At 47.5% G+C, this 26,790-nt stretch overlaps 1 protein-coding gene across 1 annotated transcript in view; it reads right to left on the bottom strand.

Moving 5' to 3' along the window:
* Positions 1–26,790, bottom strand: part of LOC146209533 (uncharacterized) — a 53,778-nt gene that overhangs the window by 4,291 nt on the left and 22,697 nt on the right. Inside the window, exon 2 of the mRNA XM_084580405.1 lies at positions 11,406–11,467. The gene's annotated coding sequence lies outside the window, so the exon portion shown is untranslated. The remainder of the gene's footprint in view (positions 1–11,405; positions 11,468–26,790) is intronic.

Here is a 26,790-nt window from a genome sequence, read left to right as displayed (position 1 = left end):
AGAAGCAGGATCATTAGCTATTCTTTGATGACCAATAAGTGCAACGTTTATTATTAAAGTGAAAGAGTTCTATGGCTCTCAAGCTCAAAACTGAGGCCGGAAGTGGTCCACCATAAGTGCAAAAGCAGTGAAAGGCACCAAATGCAGAACAGGCTCAAAACGAAGCTGGGGATGGAGCTCGCAATGCTATTGCATTTCAGAAAATAAGGAGGCTTATAGTGGACCACTGAATTTTTTTTTCGGTATGTAAACTAGAGCACATTTCAAATATGCGGGAGACTTATCGTCGCCTATAAAGATATAATGCGACATCGTAGGCTGCCAGCCCACATATTATCCCTGCTTTAACCAAGCCGCAAGAACGTTCTTGTATCGCCTAGGGGTAACGTGCATGCAAAATTTCTGGCAGGCTGATCCTTATATTACCGCCCCATGTGAAAAGACAGGCACGAGTTGCAGCTGCTGTCAAACATAATGTTAGGCAACCCTACTGCTAGTCAGTGTGCGACCATGCTAGCAGCCAGCTACCGCGCGTCAGCGCAAGGCTCGTGATTTTCCGCTCTCAAAGCCAGCAATGGCGCCTACGCTGTCACCAGATTCTCAGTGCAGAAGGCGAGTAACGCTATCGCGTTTCAATGTTTGTGTACTCTTAAGTATACATGCTCCATTCCCACACACAATCAGTATATCGCCTAGCTTCTTCTTAAAGGGCCACTGTCCACATTTTAAGCAAAGGAGCCCAATGCTACGATAAGGTACCGCAGATTGTCTGTGAAAAATACTACAGCCATACACGCCCCGCAAAGCAGCAAAATACAAATCACAGCTTTCTCATCCTCCCTTTCGGAGGTGGTGGTGGTGGTGGTGAAAACATTTATTATTATAATACATATAGATATGTACACTAGGTGGGATGCCTAGACAGGCACTCCATTGGCGCTTGCCGCAGCCCGGGCGCGCTGCGTTAAGACCTTTTGGGCCTCTAGGGTGCAGCAGCCGGACAGGGTCGCCTCCCAGTTCTCTCGGGTGGGGTTGGGGATAGGGGGCAAAGATAGGGTTTTCTGGCAGGCCCACAGCATGTGGTAGATGTCAGACACCTCCCCACAATGCGAGCACAGCCCGTCGAATTGCGGATCCAAATGTTTTAGAGTAGCCGGGCACAACAATGTATTGGTGAGCAGGCGCAGGAGCACCCGCTCGTTAGCCTTCCCCAGCCCTTTGCACGGGCTGGGAAGAGTTTGGTGCGTAGATCTGTAATATTCACATATTTCTTTAAATTTGTACACTGGGCTGAAATCAAAATCCCGGTCCGCGTCGGGTCCCGTGGGAAATGCCCGGAGAGAAAGCGCGCGGGCGGCGGCGTCGGCTGCCTCATTCCCTTGGAGACCTTGGTGACCTGGAGCCCAAACGAGAGATCGGTACGCGGGATCCGAATCTCGACTGCAATTTTTGTATATGCGGTAAGCTAGAGGAGCAGTCCACCCTTGCTGGACGTTCCGACAAGCCCCTCGCGAGTCGGTTATGATGTATTTGGAGGAGGAGTCAGAGGCTGCGAGGGCGATGGCAACCTCTTCTGCGTGTGTTGTTGACTGGGCCTTGAACGTATGGCCTACTGTTTTGCCCTTGTGGATGACCGCGGCTGTGTACCAACCCCTAGAATTTGGGCCGGAGACATCCACATAGAAAACTCCTGGTTTGCTTCCATAATGGCGGTCCAAGGCTTCCGCCCGCGCCAGGCGCCGACCATTATGGTCCTCTTTGGACATGTTGGCGGGCAGAGTCCGCACATGGAGGGCGCGTCTCCATTTTTCGGGAATGCGACAACTCTCCTCTGTAAGTTGGGTGTGTTGGACGTGAAATAGGGAAAGAAGACGGCGACCCGACTCTGTCTTTGTTAGACGCGTGTACTGATTGGTGAGGTGGGCCTCCCGAAGCTCCTTGAAAGTATTCACCACACCCAGCGCCATCAGACGGCTGGTGGAGGTGGAGACCGGGAGGTCCAGTGCTCATTTCATGATTTTACGGAGGATAACTTCGAGAGTATCCTCCTCCTGTTTCCGCAGGTGGAAGTAGGGAGTCGAATACAAGATTCGACTGGTCACGAATGCGATCGCCAGTCGCAAGGCGTCCTTGCATCGTAACCCACCACGCTTGTTGGAAACCCGGCGGACCATGCGGCTCACCTGGTCCGCCACCTGCCGGAGCTTGGAGAGTATTGTGTCGCATCGTCTCTGGTTGTGTATAAAGAGCCCAAGAACTCTAATTTCCTTAGATTCTTGAATGTAACCGCTTTGCAAGGTGAGATTTATTTGAGTCGAGCATGAGCGCGAGGTGCGCAGATGCACGAATTCAGATTTCTGCGGTGAGCATTGGAGACCACAGCCGCAGGCATAGCGGTCCACTATGCTAGCAGCCGTTTGCAGGCTTGTCTCCATGTCCCCCAGACGCCCTTGCGTGGTCCAGAGGGTGTGGTCCAGAGGGTAATGTCGTCGGCGTACAGCGCGTGCTGCACACCTTCGACCGCACCCAACAGAGCAGGCAAGCGCATCATTGCAACATTGAATAGCAGAGGGGACAGCACTGCGCCTTGCGGAGTGCCCCTCGTGCCGAGCAAAAAAGGTCCGTGTTCTTTATCCTGTATTCGGATGTAAGACAGTCTGTCTGTGAGAAATTGTTTGATGTAGTTGAAAGTGTTCGTGCCGCAGTGCGTTTGACTCAAGTGCGTGAGTATGACCTCGTGTGTTACATTGTCGAATGCCCCTTTGAGATCCAGGGTGAGGACGATTTTGTCGTTTCTTGTGCCTGTGATGGGGTTCAGTATTTTGCGGTCGAGTTGAAGCAGGACATCCTGTGCGGATCTGTGTGGGCGAAATCCGAACATGGTGTCCGCGAAAGTGTTGTGTTGTTCAAGGTACTCAGACAGCCGATCCCGCACCATCGTCTCCATCAATTTGCCCACACACGAGGTGAGAGAGATGGGTCGGAGGCTGTCCGTGTCGACTGGTTTCCCAGCTTTGGGAATAAAGGTGACGAGAGCCGTCTTCCATTCAATGGGAAGGGGGGTTTCCCCTGTCCAGATTTCATTGATATAGTCAAGAAGGCACTGGTGCGCAGTGTCAGGGAGGTTCGCCAGAAGTTTAACGGTGACCTTGTCCCTGCCTGGCGCAGTGCCCTACCTCATTTTGGCCAGACTGGCCCGCAGATCGTGGAGTCGGAATGGGTTATCCAACTCCGAGTTTTTCCTGCCTGCATTGGAATAGGCCGATCCGCGGGGGTCCTGAATTGTGCACAGGTAGCGATCGCGTAGCGCCACTGCCAGCTACATTGTGTTTCCTTGGAATGAGTGCATGGCTTTGTGTAGGTGTTTTTGCGTTTCCGTGCGTGTCTGTGTTGGATTGATGAGGGCTCGGAAGAGCCGCCACGTGTTGCGGCTCGACATTTGCCTCGCCGCCGTGTTGCAACGGTCCACCCAGTTAGAGTCAGCGAGTTGTTCCGCGTACTCTGCTGCCTGCCTGGTGAGATCCGCAATGCGAGCTTTCAGCTTCTTGTTGTGTTTCTGACGCTTCCAGCGGCGCGTGAGGCCACGGCGTGCTTCCCAGAGATGCAGGAGGTGGTTGTCCACGTCCGTAACTACCTCTGTGAGCTGTATTTGTTTCTCATGGGAGTGAAGGTGCGCCATGACTGACTGGGACCAGGTCGTATAGCCCTGCTCTGTGATGTTCGTGTTAGTTTCTGTTGGGAAATTTTGGCGAAAGGTAGTCCAATCGGGGATGCGGGCTTTCGTTGTGGGGCGCTTCAGGGGGCGTGTGTAAACTGTTTTGTTGAGGATACAGTGGTCGCTACCGAGGGTCTCCTCGGTGTTGATCCAGTCTGCGTGTCTTATGTTGCGAGTGAAGGTGAGGTCCGGGCATGTGTCTCGGGTCACCGAGTTGCCTACGCGGGTGGGAAATGCTGGGTCGGTGTGGAGGGTGAGGCCCAATGTGTACGCCAGTTCAGCCAGCATGCGTCCGCGCACTCCCTCCTTACGATAGCCCCATAGATGGCTAGGGGCGTTGAAGTCACCCACAATTAGCAGGGGACCACGACCCGCCTCTTTAAGTGCACAGCTAAAGAGGCCCGCGAAGGTCACTGGCTTTATTTTCGGGGAGCAGTATACGTTAAGCACGTGCAGGGCACGATCCGATCGCCTAAGAGGGAGGACACTCACCCTCATGTATGAATAGGGTATGTTGAGATCGAGGTCAATTTCGGTGGCTGTGTATGTAGAGGCTTTAAGGCTCGGCAGAAACGCGCGAACCTGCGTCTCTACCTCGAAACATTCGAGGCTTTGCCCGCCGTGGTCGCCCTCCAAGAGCCAGGAGCGGCAGCCAAGTTGACTAATTACGCGACGTTCCAGCATGACCCTTTGTCGTGTCTCCTCGTGCACAAATTCGGAGAACCAGCTTCCCCGCTCTCTACGCTCGCCTGTCGCGCCGCTAGGCTGACCTCAGAAGGCAACGACCCCCCCATCCATTGCTTCGCCTCACTGACTGACGGGTGAATGATGGGCGTACACGACTAATTGAGTGCTTCGCCCTCGCCACGGCCCGACTGAATGCAATGAATGCAGCGGCGCGCGCTCCCTCTCCCGTTTCGTTCTCGCGCACTCAGAGTGCCATGCCCCTCCCCCCTCCGCCACCAAACGCGGAGGAGGAAGAGGAATTTGCCTTGTGAAGGCAGGACCACGGGGCAGGAGAGTGAAAAACCTATGCGAGTGAACTGGAGGAGAGCAGACGACCGAACCGGGTGATTGCGGTGGCTGCAACTACGTTTTGAATTACACTTTTCAGACACATTTCGCGGACTGAAGTAAAGAACGCACTTAATATTAAACCGCTACCAAATAACATGCACCCTGCTTTTCATGAAGGCAGGAGAAGAGCAAGAGCAAAGGCCCTTGAGGCCAAGTTAGAAGGCTCTGAATACACTGCTTATGTAGACGCGGCGGAATACAAAGGAGGCAACTCTTTTGCTATCGTGGGCATGAACGACTCGGGTAAAACATTAACGGCAGGTTCAATAAAAACAAACTACTCTGGAACAGCGGAGGAGGCGGCTATCGCCATGGCGATGGTCAGCACCAAAGCGGTAACCACACTTAGCGACTCCAAATCTGCTATAAACAATTTTGCGAGGGGCATGACCTCCAAAAAGACAGAGCGAATTTAAAGAAAGAAAGAGTAAAAAAATGAGAGAGTACACCTGCAAAACCAACGTGTTTAAAAGTTCTTTCTTCCCTAGAACAGTCAGCCAGTGGAACGCACTTCCTGCTGATATTGCAGAATGCCCGACCATCGAGTCTATGTTATCAAAATTGAAAAATTGTTCTTGATATATTCACGTGTAGTGCTTCTTTATTACTGTTGGCGTTTCTAGTACATGTGGTTTGCCGTTGGTTATCTGTTCGGGTATTTTGCTCCTGTATTGCTCCTACCATTTCCTTGCGCGCATGTGGTTTCAATGTCTCCTTTTAATGTTTCTTTTTTTTGTTTTTGTGGTCAATTTCACTGTACGAACAGCGTGTTGATGTGTGAGTATTTTAATCCATGTTTTGGTGGCAGGTCGACACCGGGATGATTTTTTATTGCTTAGGGTTTTCCTCTTGTTAAGCTGGTTTTTCTTTTCTGCTCTGTATTTTAACAATGCATGCAATCCCACTCCTGCCTAAGGCCTTCTGTGAAGGCTGGCAGTATTTCTGAAATAAATAAAATAAAATAATAAAGATATAAAGACTGGAACCAAAAAGAGGTGGATTAATATGGGTGCCGGCACACTCAGGGAACAAAGAAAACGAGTTGGCTCACAGTATACCTCGAGGTTATCTCAGCCGAGCAGTGAGCCAGGTTGATTCCCCCAATTTCTCGAGAGATGCACTAATCTGTTTTCGTGACTACACTAATCACTTTAAACTAGAAAGGCAGATATATCCTCCACCAGACAACTAGACAAAAGGCAGGAAGTAGTCTGGCGTCGGCTCCAAACGCGTGCCTTCTTCAGCCCTTCTAAATTAGCACACATGTGCCCAGCACAATACGATCCAAATTGTAAACACTGCGGTGAAATAGCAGGATACGATCACACATTATGGAGCTGCAAAAAAGCGCCGCCCCCAGCGGACCTACTACCAGTCCCTTCTTTAGAGCGGTGGGAGGCTATACTGGTCAGCTCAGACCCGTTAACGCAAGTTCGGGCTACTGAGTGGGCTCAAAAGGTCGCCGAGAGCAACGGACTTGAGGTCATCTAAGTGTAGCGTCCACAAATCGCTCATTCTTGACAATAAATGTTTTCCAATCCAATCCAATTCGCGGCAATGCTTTCAGGGGTCGAAGCCTCGCATTCACCAGGGAATAAAATATTTTCGACCACTTGCAAGTACTGGTTTGACTTTTGTTGCGAAAGCAACATTACGCTAGGTTTCATGCTTAATGCGTATGTCGTGGCTGCGGCCACGAATGACCTTAGCCGCTTAGCCGAGCTCCGCCAGATGACACCACAGACGACGTCGCGCCGCTGCCGCTCGCTCCCGCCAGATGTGTGCTTCGCGGGCAGAGGAGAGGAGTGATGTTTCGCGGATATAAGTGCTCTTCACCTCGGTGGAATCTAGTTATCTTCAATACCGGACGAGTGGGGAACTGCCCGAATAAAACCGATACACAAAACAGGCGACAAGTCACGCCTTCCAACTTACCAGCCGATTTTACTAACTTCGATCTCCTGCAAATTTCTCGAACACATAAGTCACAAGAATTTAATCACTTTTCTTGAACATAATGTCATTACAAAAGCACAGCATGGGTTCAGACAAGGTTACTTTACAATCACTAAATTAGTTAAATCTATACATGATTTTCCAGAAACAATAAATTATGGGAATCAGACAGACGCGGAGTGTGTGGATTTTTCGATGGCTTTTGATATGGTGTCATACAGTATATTAGTTCACAAATTAAAGTCCTTAAAAATAAGAAAGTACTTGTGTGGATCTCGGCTGTCTTACTGAACCGACAGCAATTCTGTTCACTAAAATATCTTATGATATTGTATGTGTTGTTTCTGGTGTTCCCCAGGTGTCCGTACTAGGCCCTCTGCTGTTCTTACTCTTCATTAATGGCATTGTTGATAATATTGATGGGGCTATACACTTGCTGATTGTTCCTCAACGCCTACAGTCTGCAGTTCTCGAACAAATTCATGATGTGCCTACAGCTGGTAATCTCGGCCTCTCACGCACATACGACTGCGTGCGCCGGCGTTTCTTTGGACTGGACTCAATCGCTCAGTCTAACGTTAAGTAGTCGCTGTCGAACTCTGTCTACGCCGGAAGAAACCATCTGTTCTGCCTACCGAGTCCTGGATACCTACAGTCGATTGCCATCCTGACTGAGCCGTTTTCTCATGCTGGCATTGACCTCCTAGGGCCCTTCCCAGAGTTCTCGTCAGGAAACAAATGGATCGCTGTGGCCAGCGATTATGCCACGCGGTACGTCATCACTTGCGCCATTCCAACTAGCTGCGCCACAGACGTTTCTGACTTCCTTTTGAACGATGTCATACCCCACCATTGTACTCTGCGCCAACTGCATACCGACCATGGCCACTGTTTCCTTTCCTGAGTTGATGACGAAATACTTCATTCGTCCTGCATTCGTCACAAGTTCACCACGGCTGATAAACCTCAGACGAACGGCCTTACGGAACGTCTTAACCGAACACTCACCGACATGCTCACCATGTATGTATCCGGAGGTCCGCGACTAGGACATTAGACTGCCATTTGCCACTTTCGCATCCAACTATTCGCGCTATGATATTGCTGGGTACTCTCTATTCTAAGTTCTCTTTAGGAGAGACCCCTCACTGCCTTTCGGCACTTTGCTTACCGTCGCTGGCCCCGTCACTACTTATGACTGCAATACCATCGCCTGAGACAATCTAGCTCGCCAGATTGCTCGTAACAAGCTCTCTGTCAGGCAGCTCAAAAACGCCGCTACGACGCTCGCCACTGGATGTTTACTATCCGCCAGGATATCTGGTATTGCTTTGGCTCACGTCCCGCCATGTGGGGAAATCTTAAAAACTGCCGCACTACATAGGTCCTTGTTGTCTTTTACGCCCAGTGACCGATGAGACCTGTGAGATTACACCGCTCAGCCCGAATTCACCGTTCGCTAAACCACTTCCGGAATTGTACATGTGGCTCGGCTCAAGCCGTATGATATCTACTCCTCACCGCACGCCTAACATGCACTGAAACGTGGCGTTGTGCCAGGGGGATAGTGTTACCGGGGAAAGTGTGACTGGTAAGTGGTGGTGTCCTCAAAGAAGACGACGACGACTGAGGAACGCGTGCACGACGAAGTGCGTCAGAAGACGGCGGCGGATACAAAGTGGATGCTGCGCGGCCCCTGAAGTCTTTGCGCCGAGTTCCGCTTTCGCAGCGCGAGTTCCTATAAATACTTCCCCGTAGCAGTATTTTTATTCATGTTATAATGTATGCAGAGGACTATGCTCTATAACACTATTAACACTGTACATGACCAAGTTATATTAAAAAACAATTTTCAAAAGTAATAGCATGCTGTGGAGAGTGGCGAATGACAATTAACCATGAAAAGACAGTATATTCATGCAAATCACCAAGAAAAGTCCCCTTTTGTCTCCGTACCGCACTAACAGCCTTCTATCAGAAGTGACGCATTACAAATAACTCGGTCTCTGAATTACTATAATAACTTATCATAGACAAAATACGTGTACACTGACAGCTAGCGTCTTCCGTAAATTGACACTCCTAGAACGCATCCAGCTGAAAGCAGCAAGATTTATCTTAAACAAACATGGTCGTAGATCAATTACGCAATTGCTTTCACAAAGTGGTTTCCTGTCAATATTTGAGAGGCATCGGAATTGTAGGTTGAAGTTCTTTCAGTTAATAAAAGGATATTAAAATATTGACAAGTCCGGTATTTCTACTCTCTCGACAGGCTACCAAAAAACACGACACGAAAAACTAGTAACACCTCTAACCTCAAGAGTTATTTCTTTTAAGTACTCTTCCTTCCCTCGGACAATACGATAGTTGACTGGAACAACCTTACTAACCCTTCGTTTATTTCTGGCATGTTACTGGCTAGTATTACCACTTTTTGTTCTCGTTAGGTGCATTTAATGTGTAAATTCAAGTGGATACAGATAGCACATGGCCGTCTTAACTGGAGCAACATGAGAAAGTGGGTGCAGTCCGGCTGCTGCTCCTATTAATTAATCTGTTCCGGGACGCTCGAGCCCCTGTATCAATAATTATACTTATGAATTCCCATCGTTAAGCTTAGCTGCAATCCTAAACGGTGTCTATGCCGAATCTACGTTTTGTTAGTAGTTTGAAATGCTTGGTCGCCATGAACCGACTATTCTACATTTGTACCCACAAAGAGATGTGTCATTGTAATTAAAGGCGTCTAAGAGACAACACGGCTACGATACAAATGTCTTGAGGCGACATCGGGGGCTACGATTATAGCAGCATTCTCTCACCGCTTAATCGAAGTGGCTGTTTTAGGTATGACAGGATCCCTTATTCAGCTACTCATAAGAACCAAATTGGATGCACCAGGACACGTAACCTGGTAGTGTTAACATACTGCACTAGCAGGGGACACATTTGACAGCTTTCGCCAAGATGCGCATACAGAAATGTCAACCATTCTCAATCACTTTGCCGCATTTGCTGGGGCTGCGGGTGACCGACTTTGATCGCTGCTGCGGAGGCCGCGTTTAAAAGCCACCAAAACGCAAGGCACTATTGTACTGCGGATGTCAGTGCACGCTAGAAGAATCCCAGGTGGTGGAAAGTTTTTAAACCCTCCACTGCACCGTCCTTTGAGCCCGAGTTTTTCTATATGTTTCTTCACAGCTTTTAAATTGAGCTTTACATTGAGCGACGGGCATTCCTTAGATCGACGACCAAAGAGCACTGTTACTTTAATTGCCGCAACCAAATCACTTAGTTCTTTTGCGGGCGTGCGTCAGCACAATAAAGAGTTTGTTCAGTACACTCCGAGACTCTTCATTTGTTCTCATCGGCCTTGTCATCACGAAGTGAAATATGCTTTGTTAAATTCAGACAGGTCGGCTCCTATTTACTTTGCGCATATCTAATGCATTATTATTCTCGGTACAAATATACTGTACTTGCGAATGTACAGGCACTGGCTACACAATAGTTCTTGTATACTGCTAGAAAATTATGGGACCGAATTCCTTTGCAACATTCACAACGTTTTGGCAGTGCAAAACGAAAATGACAGCGCTCACTATGATGTCAGCGCGCCTAATGAAACTAAGGCTGTTTAAATGAATTTGGAAAGTTCCGCCTCGGCGTTCATCGTAGTCATGCGTCTTTTCGATACGTTGTGCCTAATATACCATTAGGTACACTTGCGAATAACCGTCGATAAAAGTATTTCTTAGTGGGTGGTATAGCGCGAGCACACGAAGCATAAAGAGGAGCACAACAGAGAAGCGCTTCGTGTAGTGTCGTGTGGGCTTTGTGTCTTCGCACTGTACCACCCACTATAATAAATTTCCAACTCAAACAACTGTGCATCTTACGTCGATAAAAGGATGTATACGGAAGTGCTATTATATTTCTCTTATCTCCGTCTCGCACCAGCGGTTTCATGCGATTTATTACAATGAACTTAACTCCCCCCGAATTGACTTTGCAAAGGAAATAATGCGTAGCGGGGGCGGCAGAAAGTCATGTAGGCGGATGAGGTTAAGAAGTTCACAGAACTCAGGTGAATACAGGTAGCGCAAGACGGGATTCTTGGAGCAATATGGAAAGGCCTTCTCCCTGCAGTGCAGTCGACTGATAGGAGGGATGTTTTTGCACCCTAGGAATTTAGAGACTTAGCATCGCAAGTCATACCTATAGCGGAACTCTGAGCATGCCGAGGTGCTGCAATTCAAGCTACGTTTGCTCGCCTCCTCCTCTCAGTGCCTATACTGTGGTGTGTCACTAGAACCAGCCCTATATGAGCGATAACAGTACTGCGTCCAAGCGCTGTGAGCGCTACCGGTATGACGAAACCGACAAGAAGAGAGGAACATTTCACGTAAGTGGAAAATGTGTTCATTGTCTGCTCCGCGAAATCAGCAGTTTTAGTTGGCACAGGCTTTGCCCAAGCCGACGCTGATGGTTTATGACAAACAGCCGCGTTGTTTTAACTACTATGCCAAGGCTGTGCATCTGAACGTTTCGTTAGGGTTAAGGAACACAACGCCCTATCGGTAAAACATATAGGTTCGCTGAAGTTTCTCGATGGGACAACGCCACGCTCACTATGTCGACTGCTCAGGCTTACCTTGCAGTTCAGGGGAATCGATGCCTCTTCACAGGTCCCACGGTAAACCACGCTTCGGAACGCTGAAAGAAATGGCAGCCTGCTTATCAAAAGGTCGCTCTACTTCTTCTACTTCTTTCCTCCGTAGACATACCGCATACCCATGATAGGGGATCGGCCTGGGTTTCGTGCAGTAGAATAAAGGAGAAACAAATCAATAATTAAGCCAGATTTACGCTGTATCGTACATAAAACAGGAACTTGCTGTTAGTGTTGTTGAGAAATTGACTGAAAAACAAAAATGTAGGGAGTAAGATAAGCAATCAAGAAAGTTATAAGAATAATGAAATAAAACAAAATCAAAACAGCGAAGCACTAAAAGAGAAGCTTCCCGGCACGAAACCGAAAAGGGAAGAGGAACACTTCATGCACGCAGAAAATGTGTTCATATTCCGCTGGGCGAAATCGAAGTTCTTAGTTTCTATAGGTTTCGCCGAAGCTGACGCTGATCGTGCGTGAAAACTGCCGTGTTGCTTTAAGTACTAAGGAAATGCATCTCAACGTTAGGTCGCCGCGAAGACCAGCAACGTCTAGTACAGCGAGCTCAGCGGGCTGATGTGGCCACGCAGCCCTGTGGCCACGCAGCCCTGGACCGGCAAGCTACCAATGGTTGGAGGTGGACAAGGTCGACGGCGAAGACTCCTGGGGATGCAACAACGAGACACCTCTGAATCCGCCTCAAAACCACCAAAATAACTTAAAGCCAAATGAAGGTTTTCCTTCCCTCCTTCCGGTTGGATTATTATACCCATGGAGTATGTCGCACCCGGATTTAAGGCACGCTCTTTGACGGCTGCACAAAATTCCTGAATGGCAGGATTTATAAAAGGCAACCCTAACCGAGGAAAACCAGTTTTCAAGTAATTATTTAATAACGTCGTTTATTGCCTCAAGAAATAAGTGGAGTTGTTCAGAAAGAACAAATAGATGAAAAAGGCTTGTCGATCTAATGAAGTCGACAATGGAACCGTTATGCTTCTTCTGAGTGCTAGGAATATCTGGCGCGAGTTGTTGGTCGGAAGACCATCATCATCATCATCATCATCAGCCTGATTATACCCACTGCAGGGCGAAGGCCTCTCCCATATTTCTCCACTTCACCCGGTTCTGTGCTAGCTGCATCCAATTGACCCCTGCGAACTTCTTAATCTCATCAGCCCACCTAACTTTCTGCCGCCCCCTGCTACGCTTTCCTTCCCTTGGAATCCAGTTTGTTACCCTCAGCGACCATCGGTTATCCTCTCTTCGCACTACATGTCCTGCCCATGTCCATTTCTTCTTCTTAATTTCCACTAGAATGTCGTTAACTTGAGTTATTTCTCTGACCCACTCTGCACGCTTTCTATCTCTGAATGTTACCCCTACCATTTTTCGTTCCATAGCCCTCTGGGTTGTCCTCAACTTAAGTAGAAATCTCTTCGTTAGCCCCCACGTTTCAGCCCCATAGTTGAGTACAGGCAAGATGCAACTGTTGTATACTTTCCTCTTGAGCGATACCGGTAAGCTGCTTGTCATAATCTGCGAGTGCTTGCCAAATGCGCTCCATCCCAATCTTATTCTTCTTGTTATTTCCTTTTCATGGTCCGGATCTGCGGTTACTACCTGTCCTAAGTAGACATATTCGCCAACTACTTCCAGTATTTCGCTACCTAATGTAAACTGCTGTTCCTTCCCGAGGCTGTTCAACTTTACCTTATTCTTCTTCATATTGATTTTCAAGCCTACCTTTCTACTTTTTCTGTCTAGGTCATCAATCATTATTTGCAGTTCATCCCCCGAGTTGCTTAGCAAGGCAATGTCATCAGCAAATCGCAGATTACTGAGGTATTCTCCATCTACCTTTATCCCTAACCCCGCCGGGGTGGCGCAGTGGTTACGGCGCTCGACTACTGTTCCCAAGGACGCGGGATCGAATCCCGGCCTCGGCGGCAGCTTTTCGATGGAGGCGAAAAGCAAGGCGCCCGTGTGCTGTGCGATGTCAGTGCACGTTAAAGAACCCCAGGTGGTCGAAATTTCCGGAGTCCTCCACTACGGCGTCTCTCATAGCCTGAGTCGCTTTGGGACGTTAAACCCCACAAACCAACCAACCAACCTTTATCCCTAACTGCTCCCATTCCAAGTCTCTGAATACTTCCTCTAAACAAGCTGTGAATAGTACTGGGGAGATTGTGTCTCCTTGCCTAACACCTTTCTTTATGGGAATTTTGTTGCTTTCTTTATGCAGAACTATGGTTGCTGTGCAGCCACTATATATATCTTCCAGCACTTTCACGTACGGCTCGTCTACCCCCTGATTTCGCAATGCCTGCATCACCGCCGAGGTTTCAACTGAGTCAAATGCTTTTTCGTAATCAATGAATGCTATGTATAAGGGCTGGTTATATTCCGAGCATTTTTCTATCACCTGATTGATGGTATGGATATGATCGATAGTAGAGTACCGTTTCCGAAACCCTGCTTGATCCTTTGCTTGATTGCAGTCTAAGGTTGTCCTGATTCTATTAGCGATTACCTTAGTAAATAACTTATACGTAACAGACAGTAAGCTGATTGGTCTTAGGTCCTTAGAGTCCCCTTTCTTGTGAATGAGGATAATGTTTGCATTCTTCCATGCTTCCGGTACCGTCGATGACACCAGGCACTGCGTATACAGGGTGGCCAGTTTTTCTAGCACGATATCCCCCCCGTCCTTCAGCAAATCTGTAGTTATCTGATCCTCTCCAGCTGATTTCCCCCTTTTCATAGTTTCTAGTGCTTTCTTGACCTCGTCCTTCGTCACTGGTGGAATGTCTGACTGTTTTTCCCTACCGCCAATCTCATTACGGTGCTGACTACTTCGGCTACTGTAGAGATCTGTATAGAACTCCTCGGCTACTTTGACTATCTTGTCCATATTAGTGATGACGTTGCCCGCCTTGTCCCTTATCGCATACATCTGGTTTTTGCCTGTGCCCAATTTCTTCTTTACCGCTTTAAGGCCTCCCCCGTTCTTTACAGCATGCTCAATTTTCTCCATGTTATACTTCCTTATATCGGCCACCTTGCGCTTATTGATTAGCTTTGATATCTCGGCCAATTCGATCTGGTCTGTTGGATTGGAAGCTTTCATACTCTGCCGTTTCTTAATCAAATCTTTCGTCTCCTTAGACAGCTTACCGGTATCCTCTCTAACTATCCTACCGCCTATTTCTACCGCGCACTCAGTAACGATATCTCTGAAATTATTGTTCCTTGCCTCTAGGGTAATGTCGTCATCCTCAGTTAGAGCTGAATACCTATTCTGTAGCGAGATCCTGAACTCTTCTGCCCTCCCTCTCACCGCTAATTCGTTGATGGGTTTCTTTCTTACTAATCTATTGCGTTCCTTCTTCAGATTTAGGCTAATTCGGGACCTCACCATCCTGTGGTCACTACATCGAACTTTCCCGATTACCTCTACATCCTGCACAATGGCGGGGGTTGAACACATTATGAAGTCGATTTCATTTTTAGTCTCGCCGTTAGGACTTTTCCATGTCCATTTCCGGTTCTTCCGTTTGCTGAAGAAGGTATTCATGATTCGTAAGTTATTGCGCTCTGCAAACTCAACTAGTAACTCCCCCCTGCTATTCCTAGAACCAATGCCATAGTCACCTACTGCCTTGTCTCCTGCCTGTTTTTTCCCTACCTTGGCATTGAAGTCGCCCATTAGTACAGTATACTGCGTCTTTACTTTTCGCATTGCCGATTCTACATCTTCATAGAAGCTTTCAACTGCCTGGTCATCATAACTACATGTAGGTGCATAGGCCTGTACGACCTTCAGTTTATACCGCTTATTAAGCCTAATTACGATGCCTGCAACCCTCTCATTAATACTATAAAATTCATCTATATTACCCGCTATATACTTATTGACAAGGAAACCTACTCCTAGTTGTCGCCTTTCTGGTAAACCTCGATAACACAGTACATGCCCATCCTTCAGTATAGTATATGCCTCATTCGGCCTCCTAACCTCACTAAGCCCTATGACATCCCATTTCATGCCCTCTAGTTCCTCTAACAGCACTGCTAAACTAGCTTCACTAGCTAGGGTTCTAGCATTAAACGTTGCCAGGGTCAGTTTCCAATGGCGGCCTGTCCAGCGGAGCCAGGCTTTCTTAGCACCCCCTGCTGCGTCACAGGTCTGACCGCCGCCGTGGTCAGTTGTTCCGCAGCCGCTGGTGACTGAGGGCCGGGGTTTTATGGAGCTTATCATTGGAGGTTGTGGCCAATTACTGCACCAGGGTGGCCAACTCCTGTTCTGGTGAGGGAGTGCGTTGCCGGAGGTGTTCACCGGCATCAGGTCGCACCCCAGACCGACACCCCCCCCCCCCCCTAGGTCTGGGGTGTCGGAAGACCACCTGCTTCCAAATAAGGAATCTCACAGCCTTTAACATTTAGCAAACACACGAGTGGTAAATATTCATCTCAGTGTTGTTGGAATGGCAAACAGACACTCTAGGTGGATATATAGTGCTGACATTGAGGACAGGTATACTAACTTCCTCTCTGTGATCATAGCTCCTGCAGGAGAGGATGCAATGATCTATAATCCAGGTTATCACATGACACAAAAAATGGGCTCTCTAAAGACAGAGCTATGTCCTGTGATGGGGATGATTTTCACACAGGGCAGAGCGTGCTCACAAAAGTATACGCATTTTCTCTTTAATCCCTGTCTTAAACTGCGGCGATGTGGGTCAGTGATTTGTTCCGCCATCGGACAACCACAATTCCGCTTTGTGCGACAGAAGCCCATTTGTGGCTGCTTTTTAACGAGCATTTGTGGTTCATGGCGCCTGTTCCCAAGCATCCACCCCAGAAGAGCCGAGCACCAGGACGGAGGAAGTCTTCTATCTATTCGAACCCGGTGGGTACACGGTGGCATCAGAGATCGAATCTGGATCGAAAATGCAAAACCAAAAATTTACAGTGATCCCAATGTTCATGGGGATTTTGTATCCCGTTTTGCGATATGAACCTACGGACAAGTCCCATAAGCTGAAAGCGAAATACCACTTTGTTCAATAATAATAATAATAATATTAATAAGAAGAAGATGAAGAAGAAGAATAAGAACAAGAAAAACAAGAAGGAGAAGAAGGAGAACAACAACAAGAAGAAGAACACGAAAAACAAGAAGTAGAAGAAGAAGAACAACAACTAGAAAAAGAATAAGAAGGATTGGTTCATCGCATAGGAAAGACGCCGTATCTGCCACACGTGGTCTGTGAGCACCCGACCCGTACCGTACGGCAAGGGAAGCAGATGGTACTGACAACGAAAGAGGGAAACGGGTGCCGTAGTGGAGAGCTCCAGAGCAATTTCGACTACCTGGAGATCTTTAACTTGCCCTGCAATCGCACAGCACATGGACGTCTCTTTGCTTCACCTCTATCCAAAGCTTTCCGTCTCGACAGCGCTCAGAAATGGGAGGGATATTCCGCTCAGCCATTCAGTTAATTTTATTCCGCCACATATTTCAGAAGTTCGTTTTCACTGGGTACCTGGCCATAGTGACATTACAACTAGTACGAGAACATGCCTATTCACCGGTTTGTCCTAAACGCAGCACATTTGACTATAGAACACTTTCAAAGCTTCCTAAACTACACCACGTTAGCCATGAACCTCTCCCTGCTGCAGTGGATCACCAAAAACTGAAATTTTAATGAAGTGTTTGCGGTTGGGTCCATGACCGTTTTTCTTTGCAGAATACTGCCCTGAATGTTTGCGTATACGGGTCAGGGCTATATAGGACATGCCATTGTGAATCTTGTGGCGCAATTGGGTCTATCGACCACACTTGCCTCTCCTGCCAGCGATTCGCTTCTCTCCGTAGAATGTACTTGTAGATTCTCGTCTCTTCTATAGGGTCTATTCCGATTCTCCTATCCTTCGGTGCGAGTCTTAAAGGATACTCTCTGCAACCAGTGTGCGATTCTATTGCGCCTGCATAATCACATCAAGAGAGTATCCTGTGCTAAAATGGGAATTCATTGTTTTTTTTTTCATTATTTGTTAAAATTGTAGTTAAAAGGGAATTATCTAAATACTCCACTTCCAATATACGAGTTGTTTGTATCTGAAATGTACCCCCGATGTTATCCTCAGTCGTATTGACACTTCCCCCCCGCTGTGGGTATATGTCAATACGACTGAAGATATCATAATCATCACCGGCTGCTCGGCTGATTAACAAAGGGGGAGGTTGTTTAACCCTCCTCGCCATTTTCCTCGAGCAGCCATCATTTTGTATTCGCTTTTTTTTTTACTTCCAGCGAATCAGAATGACAAGACACGTCGGAACACTGAAAGAACTGAAAGATGCCAGTAAAACTGAGGCTTCAAATGTTCGTCCCATTTCGCTAACCTGTACAGTATGTAAACTTCTTGAGCATATAATCCTTAAGCATATAACAATGTTCCTCGAACGCAAACCCATTTTGTCACCCTTCCAGCAAGGATTTCGAAAAGGACTGTCAACCGTCACTCAGCTACTTGAAGTAATACACGACATATCCTTCTGCATAGATAATCAGAAACAAGTCGACCTCATATTTCTGGATTTTTAAAAAGCATTCGACCGGGTATCGCATAAGAAACGTATTCACAATCTAAGGTACACATTAGGTTATATTGCAATTGTAAACTGGATAGAGCACTTCCTGACTAACCGATCACAGTTCGAAGCTATTAACAACGAAGTTTCTGCTCCAGTATTTGTCACGTCCAGCGTTAACCAGGCATCTGTCCTGGCTCCTACGCTTTTTTTATTCTACATAAATAATCTGGTTTACCGCATCGGTGTAGATATTAGACTCTTTGCTGATGACTGTGTGGTATATTGTCCAATTTACTCTTTTGAAGACCACGTAACACTAAATGGCTCCTTTGCAGATCGTTTCAAAAGGGTGCACGGACTGGCAAATGATACTTAATGTGAAAGCATCAGCTGTATTAAGAATAACAAAGAAACGTGAACGTTCACATTTTCAGTACAATATCAATAACACCCTACTGACTACAACGAATACAAATATCTTGGTGTGATTATATCCGAAGACTTCAGGTGGGCCTCTCATATATATAGAATCACATCTAACGCCCTAAAGCGACTATTATTCCTTAAAAGACGCCTTCAATAGGCACCGTCTGAAACAAAATTACTAACCTACAACACGCTCGTCAGATCCACACTAGAGTATGCTAACATAACTTGGTTCCCGTTTACTAAAGAACACATTCACAAACTAGAGCGAGCGCAAACGAAGGCAGTAAGATTCATCTTTAATAAATACAAACTAACACACTCTCCTACTGAGCTACTGGAGAACGCTAACATTTTGACACTCGAAAGCAGAGCCAAATTAGCGCGTTCAAAGTTCATGTATCAGCTGATTCACAACCAGATAAACATGGACACTTCGAGGTACCTTAGCTATGGTACATCAATGACCACAAGACATAAGCATTCACAAACACTCACCGAACAAACATTTCGTACTGACTGCTTCAAAGTTTCTTATTTTCCACGAGCCATAAGGGAACAGAATGGCCTGCATACATCAGTCCTTAACAGTTCTTCACTGATAGCTTTGTTTCAGTGCTTATCAATCATTTATACGAAAACGCCTTACAAAAATCAATGCCTTTGTTATTTTTCTTTCGCCAGAGGGTGGTTATGTGATCCAGTTATCTTTTCCTCTTTTTATCAAACTATATAACTAATACGAATATATGCATCTGTAAACCCATTCTTTATTTTGGCGCTTTATTGCCCCGTTTGTTCAAACCGCTACAAGTTTGCTGCTGCGATTAATATGTTGCCGAACCTGGCCCACTCCAATGTGGTACATGTATTTGACAATTTTATATGTGCCCTTCCTCCAATATACCGGGATAGGATTGGCAGTATTTGTAAATAAAATAAAATAAATAACTGAACCTGTTGGGACAATCCAGTATTCGGATAAAATCAATCGTTTTTAATGAGTAGACAGAAAGTTTTCTAGATTTGGCTCCCACAGCTTGCAGAATACTGTATTGAGCGACTCTCAGAGCGAGGTTGAAGTTGTTTCGACTGTAGGAAGAAAAAAATTGCCTATGGTTTGCCTTGCGGGTAAACGTGGAGGTACGCGAAAACAATCTGATTATCTACGCTTAGGTTCGTCTTCAGAGTAAATACGTGGCTTTTATGCACAGCAGTTTACTCTTTGCTTTCCGCTTTATTTATGTCATAGGGTAATCACTTCACCTATGAGCACCCCTTGCCTCTCGTCGTTGACCATTCTCATTCGGGTGTAGAAGACTTCTAGTGGTATGACATCCTCTCTACGTCGAACTTCAGTCCACACCGCTTTCTCAAAGTTGGAACGAACCTTCTGTCATAGCAACTTGCTGTTATCGTTTGCCTCCACCAACTACCGATATGATGATGATGATGACCCTAGTCGAGTCTTCGGTCTTTCTTTTTTATTGTTCTTCTTGGTCTCTTCCTTCTCTTTTCTTCTTCTTTTCTTTGTTCTAATTTTTCTTAATGATGCCTTCTTTTTCTTCTTTTTTCTTCATCTTCTCTTTCTTCTTCTTCTTCGTCTACTTCTTCGTCTTCCACGATGCCACGCTGCCACACCGACAGCTTGAAAACTTACCACAGTGTAGCTTTCGCTACAGAATAAAATGCACTGGCCTGTTACCGGCTCTGAAGCTGAGCCACCTCCTCTGCCTCGGGTGAACCAAAGTTAAACTAGACAACAAAGAAAAACATTGCCTCTGGTTTAGCTTGAAGATAAACCTAGAGTTACGCGAAAGCAATCTGCATGGCTACGCTTAGGCTCGTCTTCAAAGTAAAGATATGGCTTCAGCGCATAGCAGTTTCTTCTATGGTTTCAGCTTTATTTAGCCATAGGGTAATCACTTCACGTATGAGCACCCCCTGCTTCTCGTCGTAAGCCATTCTCAATCGGGTGTAGAAGTTTTCTAGTGGTATGACATTGTCTCCACATCGAACTCAAGGCCACAGCACCGTCACAACGTTCGAACGAGCCTTCTGTCTTAGCAACTCACTGTTGTCGTTCGCCTCTACAAACTACCGAGTTATCTTTCTTCTTCTTTTTTTTTTATTGCGAAGCAATACTATTTTAGCTACCACCTCAGCCCGTGCCATGCCGCGGCCGCATAGCCACGCTTGACCTTTCGCGTGACCTCGCTGCGTGACGTCATACCATCTGTGTAAAAACGGGGCCCCATCTCGCGCCGTTGCCTTGCGCGGCACATCGCCACGGCCTTGGCCTGACTCCCGCTCCTCTCACCAGGGACACTGCGCGCTATGTGACGTCATACCATAAAACGGGGCCCCATCCCACGCCATCGCCTTGCGCGGCGCATAGCCACGGCCGCGGCCTGACTCCCGCTCCTCTCACCAGGGGCACTGCGCGCTACGTGACGTCATGAGCATATGACGCATGACGTCATGACGTATGAGCATGATAGCTACTGCTATGACCCCGTTTCAAAGGGGACGCTCCAATATTCAATCCACACATCCATCCATCGTCATACTGCTTAAAAACGGGGCCCCATCTCACGCCATCGCCTTGCGCGGCGCATAGCCGCGGCCGCCGCCTGACTCCCGCTCTTCTCGTCAAGCCCATGAGATGCCACCTCCAGCCTATACGCTTCGGCAGGTTACAAAGAGAAAGCATCAGCGAGCTACGGAGAATGAAGAAGAACGAGAAGAACGGCTTTCCATGCGGCGAGCTCAAGATACAGCCAGGCGAAAAAAACGCTCAGCGTCTTCGGCAGCAGAATCAATGGCAGAAGCAAGTGAGGAAGTTATAAGTTTGGCCGACAGTGTGGAATGTGCATCTCGTTCCAGCATTACTAGTTCGGAACGCCGGAACGCAGCCAAACGAGAGCGACGTGCCCAAGAAACTCCGGAACAGCGGCAGCAGCGACTCGAGGTTGAACGTGCGTATCGAGAGAGGTACTTGAACTATGCCAATTGGGAACCAGTGTCAGCAACTCAGTGGGGAAGCAGTTCAGACTTAATCATGTACAGACCTTCTGACGAATATGTGATAAGTGATTTCCAGACAAAGAGTCATTTCTTCACAGATCACCGAAGCGTATTTATAGGTGTGAATAAAAGATGAAAACGAGTAACATGTGTATGTCGTCATTCTTGTCTGTGCGTGTTTACCCATGCCAAACATAGCAGAAGCATAGCACAGCCAAGAGTATCACTATAGCCATACTAGCATAAGCATAACCAGAGCATCACCACAAGAGGTACAATAGCAGAACCCAGGTATTGCTTCGCAATTACCAGGCTTAACGAAGCTAAGCCACAGCCAATTTTTTTTCTTCTGCTTTTACTTCATTTTCATTGTCTTTTTTATTGTTTTCTTTCTTTTATTTTCATTTTATATTTCTTCGTTTTCTTCATCTTCTTTTACTTCTTCATTTTTTTGCTTCTTTTTCTTGGGCTTTTTCTTTTTTTCTTCTTCTCCGTCTTTCCCTTTCTATTGTTCTTCTCGTTCTTTGTCTTCGTCTTCCACGGAGCCACACTAACTTTGTTTTTAGTAGCTTTCGCAACAAAAGAAGAAGAGGGACAGAGAAACAGGCTTGTCGCAACAGCCGTCGTTCGCCACCCAATCGGTTGCAATGACAGCCTAAAACATGTGCAACCACCGATGCCAGGCGAGTCCTCGCCGCATACGGCTGGGGTCGACAATTCCCAGAACTCTAAGGCCAGAAAGGGCCACCCTGCATCCGTCCTAGGTTGATGCGTTGTAGGTGAAGAAGGTAATAAACCTATCGAAGCTAACGCACTTAATGCTCACCGCATTTTACTAGATGTTCTCCCGCGGTTGTGTATACGACTGTAGAAAGAAGGAAAAGAAAATACACGGGCCTGCTACTGGCTCTTGAGCTGCTGCAGCTGTCGGTTGTCCGTCACCCCCGCTACGCGAAGCACATCCGAGCAAGTTTTACCTAGACCTCACAAAGGCCTTTTATAATGTCCAGCACACCGCCATTTTAGATTCGGTTTCATCGCTTCAAGTCGCCTCACGTGTACACCAGTACATATCCGCCTTTCTTCGTCACCGCAAAGCAGAAATCACCATCGGCTCCCTCTCATCTCCATCTGTCAATCCTGGTAGCAATCGCACCCCTCAGGGCTCTGTCCTATCTCCGCTGCTTTTTAATATTATCCTCATCCTCACGGCACACACCCTCAACCAAATTCCTGCACTGTACCACTGCTTATACGCCGGTGATATTACACTGTGGAGCACCACATGTAACATTGTAGTAATAGAAGATACTACAGTGTAGAGCTGACATCTTAGTATTTTTTGCCGCCAATGTCTGCTTGGCTTGTTCTCCTCCCAAATTGGAGCTTATCATACTCCAACCTCCTAGATGTCGCACAGACAGAGGCCGTCCTCCCCCTATATTCGTCACCGTTGATGACCCCCGGATACCAGAAGTGGACAAACTTTCTATTCTTGGAATCCGGATACAAATCAATTACAAAATACTGCCATCATCACTAAGCTGATGGTGATGGTACACGAAACACTTCGCCTCATTCGCGACATAGCCAACCACCATCGCGGCATGCGCGAGCATGACCTCAGATGCCTGGGTCCTGAATTGTGTTGTGTACTCCCTCGCCTACCTCTTCCTCACGCGAGCGGAAAAAGACAAGGTTAGCGCCCTCATACGGCACACGTAGAAGGTCGCCCTCAACGTACCCCGCTGAACCTCCAATGAACGCCTTCTTCAAATTGGCATCCATAACTCCCTGGCTGCGCTCACGGAGGCCCATCGCTCAGACCAGTTGGAGCGGCTATCATCTACCCTCACTAGCCGCAACATCCTTGCGCGCATCCATTTCTCCCCTGCCGGTTACTGCTCTACACAACATACACTTCCCCCTGCATACACCGCGTTATTAAGGTGCATCCCCTACATAAGAACATGCACCCAGAGCATCATGTCGCTTGCCGCAATGCACGCGCAGAAGCTCTTCACAAACACTATGGCTTCCATCTAGAGACCGTTTATGTAGACGCTGCCTCACACCCCTCCCGCCGTGCGTTCGCTCTCAGCGATGTCTCCAATTCCCTGCAACTGGTCGCGGCCGGTAATACTCTTGCTTCCCCTTCTCTGGAGGCGGAGACGGCGGCGGTTGCCCTCGTCATATTTACTACACGAGCCACCACCATTCTTTAGCGACTCTAAATCCGACGTGTGGAACTTCGCCCGTGGTCGGATCTCTGGCGCAGCCTTCCAGTTCCTCGCTTCCCTCCTCCCACGAGAACACCGTATTCAATTATTTGGCTGCCCTCTCATACTGGTCTCCATGGCACGCAGTTCACTCTTTTGCTCGAGGATACGTGAGCCGAGCAGGGACTGCCCCCGCCTAAGGAGATGCTCGCGAGCGCAGGGTATTGTACCACGAAATCTCCTTCCATTACCGAGATCGACGAACCCTCTACCCTCCTCTTTATAAATATCTGACAGCTCCAATAGGTGACGTTGCACCAGCTTCAATCCCGCACATTCCCATTTCCTGCTTTCTTAGCTTTGATCCATCTAGGACAGTTCTGGCCGCAATTCACGCTTTGTGGGGCACCTAAAGCTCATTTTGAACATATTATGATCACATGTTCGGACCTACACTCTCCAGTGACTCGGAAACTCTCCGACCTTGAGCGATTGGAGGCTGCGGTATCCAGCTCTGACTCGGCCGTTCAAACACGGCTGATGAACTGGGCTTTGGGAGTCGCTGGGAAGCTCCACCTTATAGCCACAACACGTAGCAAAGAGTCGACCTATCATTAAGAGGTGATCACTTAAGGCGGCCAACATTGCATAAAATTTTCGTAACTAGGGAGGATGGGGACCGGATTTTATGCTACAACATTCAACAAAGGGACGCAACAGCAGCTGAGGAGGTGGTCGCTGTGCCAGCCCTAATACAGCAGAGTGTAAGGATGATTGCAAATAATTTCTAAGAAGTTGTCCGAAACTACAACGCAGGCAGTAATCTGCCGAAGCGGTTAAAATTCAGGCTGCCGGACCGCCACCGGCAGGGCTGATTAGCCTCGTCTGGACTCCGGCCCACGAAGGCATGCGAGGAAAACTAGACAGCGCATGCACTAGGCCAAGGACTTACACACCGGAATACCAGTGCGGTCTCGTCGAGTAGACAGCCCCTTAAGAGCGAAGAGTTGAAAACATGCTATGATATTCCTGATCAATGCAGATCAGAAAGAGTGATGTTTTAACCATTACAGATTATAAAGACAGACGCTGCCTCGAGCAGACAAAATTCTAAGCAGAAAAGAAGATGTTATATGGAGAAAGCTGCATGGGGTTGGGGGGATTCCCCAACCCAGTTGCACAAAGCAGATGGTATCCCGAGATACAGAACCCGCGGTGCAAACACTGTAACGAAATTGCAGGTATCATTCACATGGTGTGGACATGCCCTAGATACAACGAACCAGACAGGAATTTGGAGTCCTGGGAGGCTTTAATGATCAGCCAGAACAAAGATGAGAAAATCATCCATCTGGCCTTGGACACTGCTGAATTCCAAGGGATGCCAGCCTGGTGAAAGGGAGGAAGATTTCTTGATGGGTGTTAATGAAGTTATTCATCACCATCATCATCACCACCCCCCACCACTGCGGCCTGGTGCAGAGAGGAGAGAAATAGATATGAACAAAAAAGATGAAGCGGACGAGAAAATGAAGAGCGTCGCAATAGCCTTTCTTTTGCGGGAGTAAACAAATTTCATATAATTGGTGCACAGGAAGAGAAAGGTGCAGTATCTGTCACACATGTTTTTGTGGACACCTGAGCTGCGCTGGAGCGAAAGGGAGAGATGTAGAAGTAAAAGTAGAATGAGAGAAGGAGGAGAGGCAGTGGAGGGCTGCGGAGTAATTTCGACCACCTGGGGATCTTAAACGATCTCTTAATATGGAGGTTGGCTTGGAGTGGTGGTGGTGACAAACATTTATTGGTCAAAAAGGGGTGGATGGATCTATGAACATCCAGCTCTTACAGATACTGGGTGGGGTCCCTAGTACGGGACCCCAGTGGCGTCGGCCGCTGCCCGGGCACGCTCGACCATGGCCTTTTGGGCCAGCAGGTCATAGCAGCCGAGCAGGGTCGCCTCCCAGTCCTCCCGAGTAGGGTTGGGATGAGGAGGAATAGCTGGGTTGGATGGGCAAGCCCACACCATGTGGTAGATGTCCGAAGACTTCTCCGCACAGTGCGGACAACTGCCCGTGAAGGAGGGATTAAAATGTTTTAGTGCTACCGGGCACAGCAGAATGTTGGTATAAAGACGGAGTAGAAGCCGCTCCTCCGTCTTAGATAGACCTTTACTCGAGCGAGGGTAAAGGATATGACAAGATTGATAATAAAGAACAATGTCTTTAAAAGAATACGCGGGTTCGAATTAGAGATCCTGATCGTGGCGATTCCATGGTGTACTTTTTGAAATTTTTCCTTGTTAAAGGGTACTGGCAAGCACCCTTAGAGGAAGATTCGAGCCCGAAAACAGCGTTGTCGACCCAATCCGGTCATTACGAGTTCGTTTACATGCCCTTCGACAGTAAGACAGCATCAGCTATCTTTACACGTGTCGTGCGTAGGAAATTCTGTTGCAGGACATAGACATTGCTGTTCATTGCATGAACGATGTTCTTGTAGGGACCTCTTTCTGGGAAAAACATATTCGGACATTATACAGGCTGTTTAACAGGCTGCGCGAGGCTGGCCTCACTATCAAACCTCAGAACAGTGATACCGGGGCCATAAATGAATCTTTTCTTGTGCACCATCTTGAAGAAGGGACAATCTGGCCGTTGGAAATTGCGGTAGAATAGCTTGTCAGCCTCCCGCTTCTGAAGACCAAGAAGCAAGTGCGTTCATTCTTATAGCTGATCGGATAGTACCGTGATTTCAGTTCTGGCTATGCCGATCAACGTTACTAGAACAAACTAGTAAGGTTACTGCCGACAAAGTCCAAGTGGAAATGACACGCAAAAATGAACCCAAAGTTGTCTCCTGGGCACCACAGATGCAAGCCGCTTTTGACGACCTCAAGAAGGCACTAACTTCTAGACACGTGTTAAGAGCTCCAGTTCTTAGTAAGCAGTTTGTGGTTCGACATATGCTTGGAAGTTTAGCATAGGCGCTGTTTTTTTAAAGGAACATGAAGGCGTTCTCCACCCGGTGTCATACGCGAGCAGACAATTGTTACCTCGCGAATCCTGCTATTAAGCGATCGAACGAT

Source organism: Amblyomma maculatum, chromosome 1 (genome assembly GCF_055883805.1).
Source record: "Amblyomma maculatum isolate TAMU_Amacu chromosome 1, ASM5588380v1, whole genome shotgun sequence".
Taxonomy (NCBI): domain Eukaryota; kingdom Metazoa; phylum Arthropoda; class Arachnida; order Ixodida; family Ixodidae; genus Amblyomma; species Amblyomma maculatum.
The sequence above is the reverse complement of the archived record's forward strand: the minus strand, read 5'-3'. Positions and strand labels throughout refer to the sequence as shown.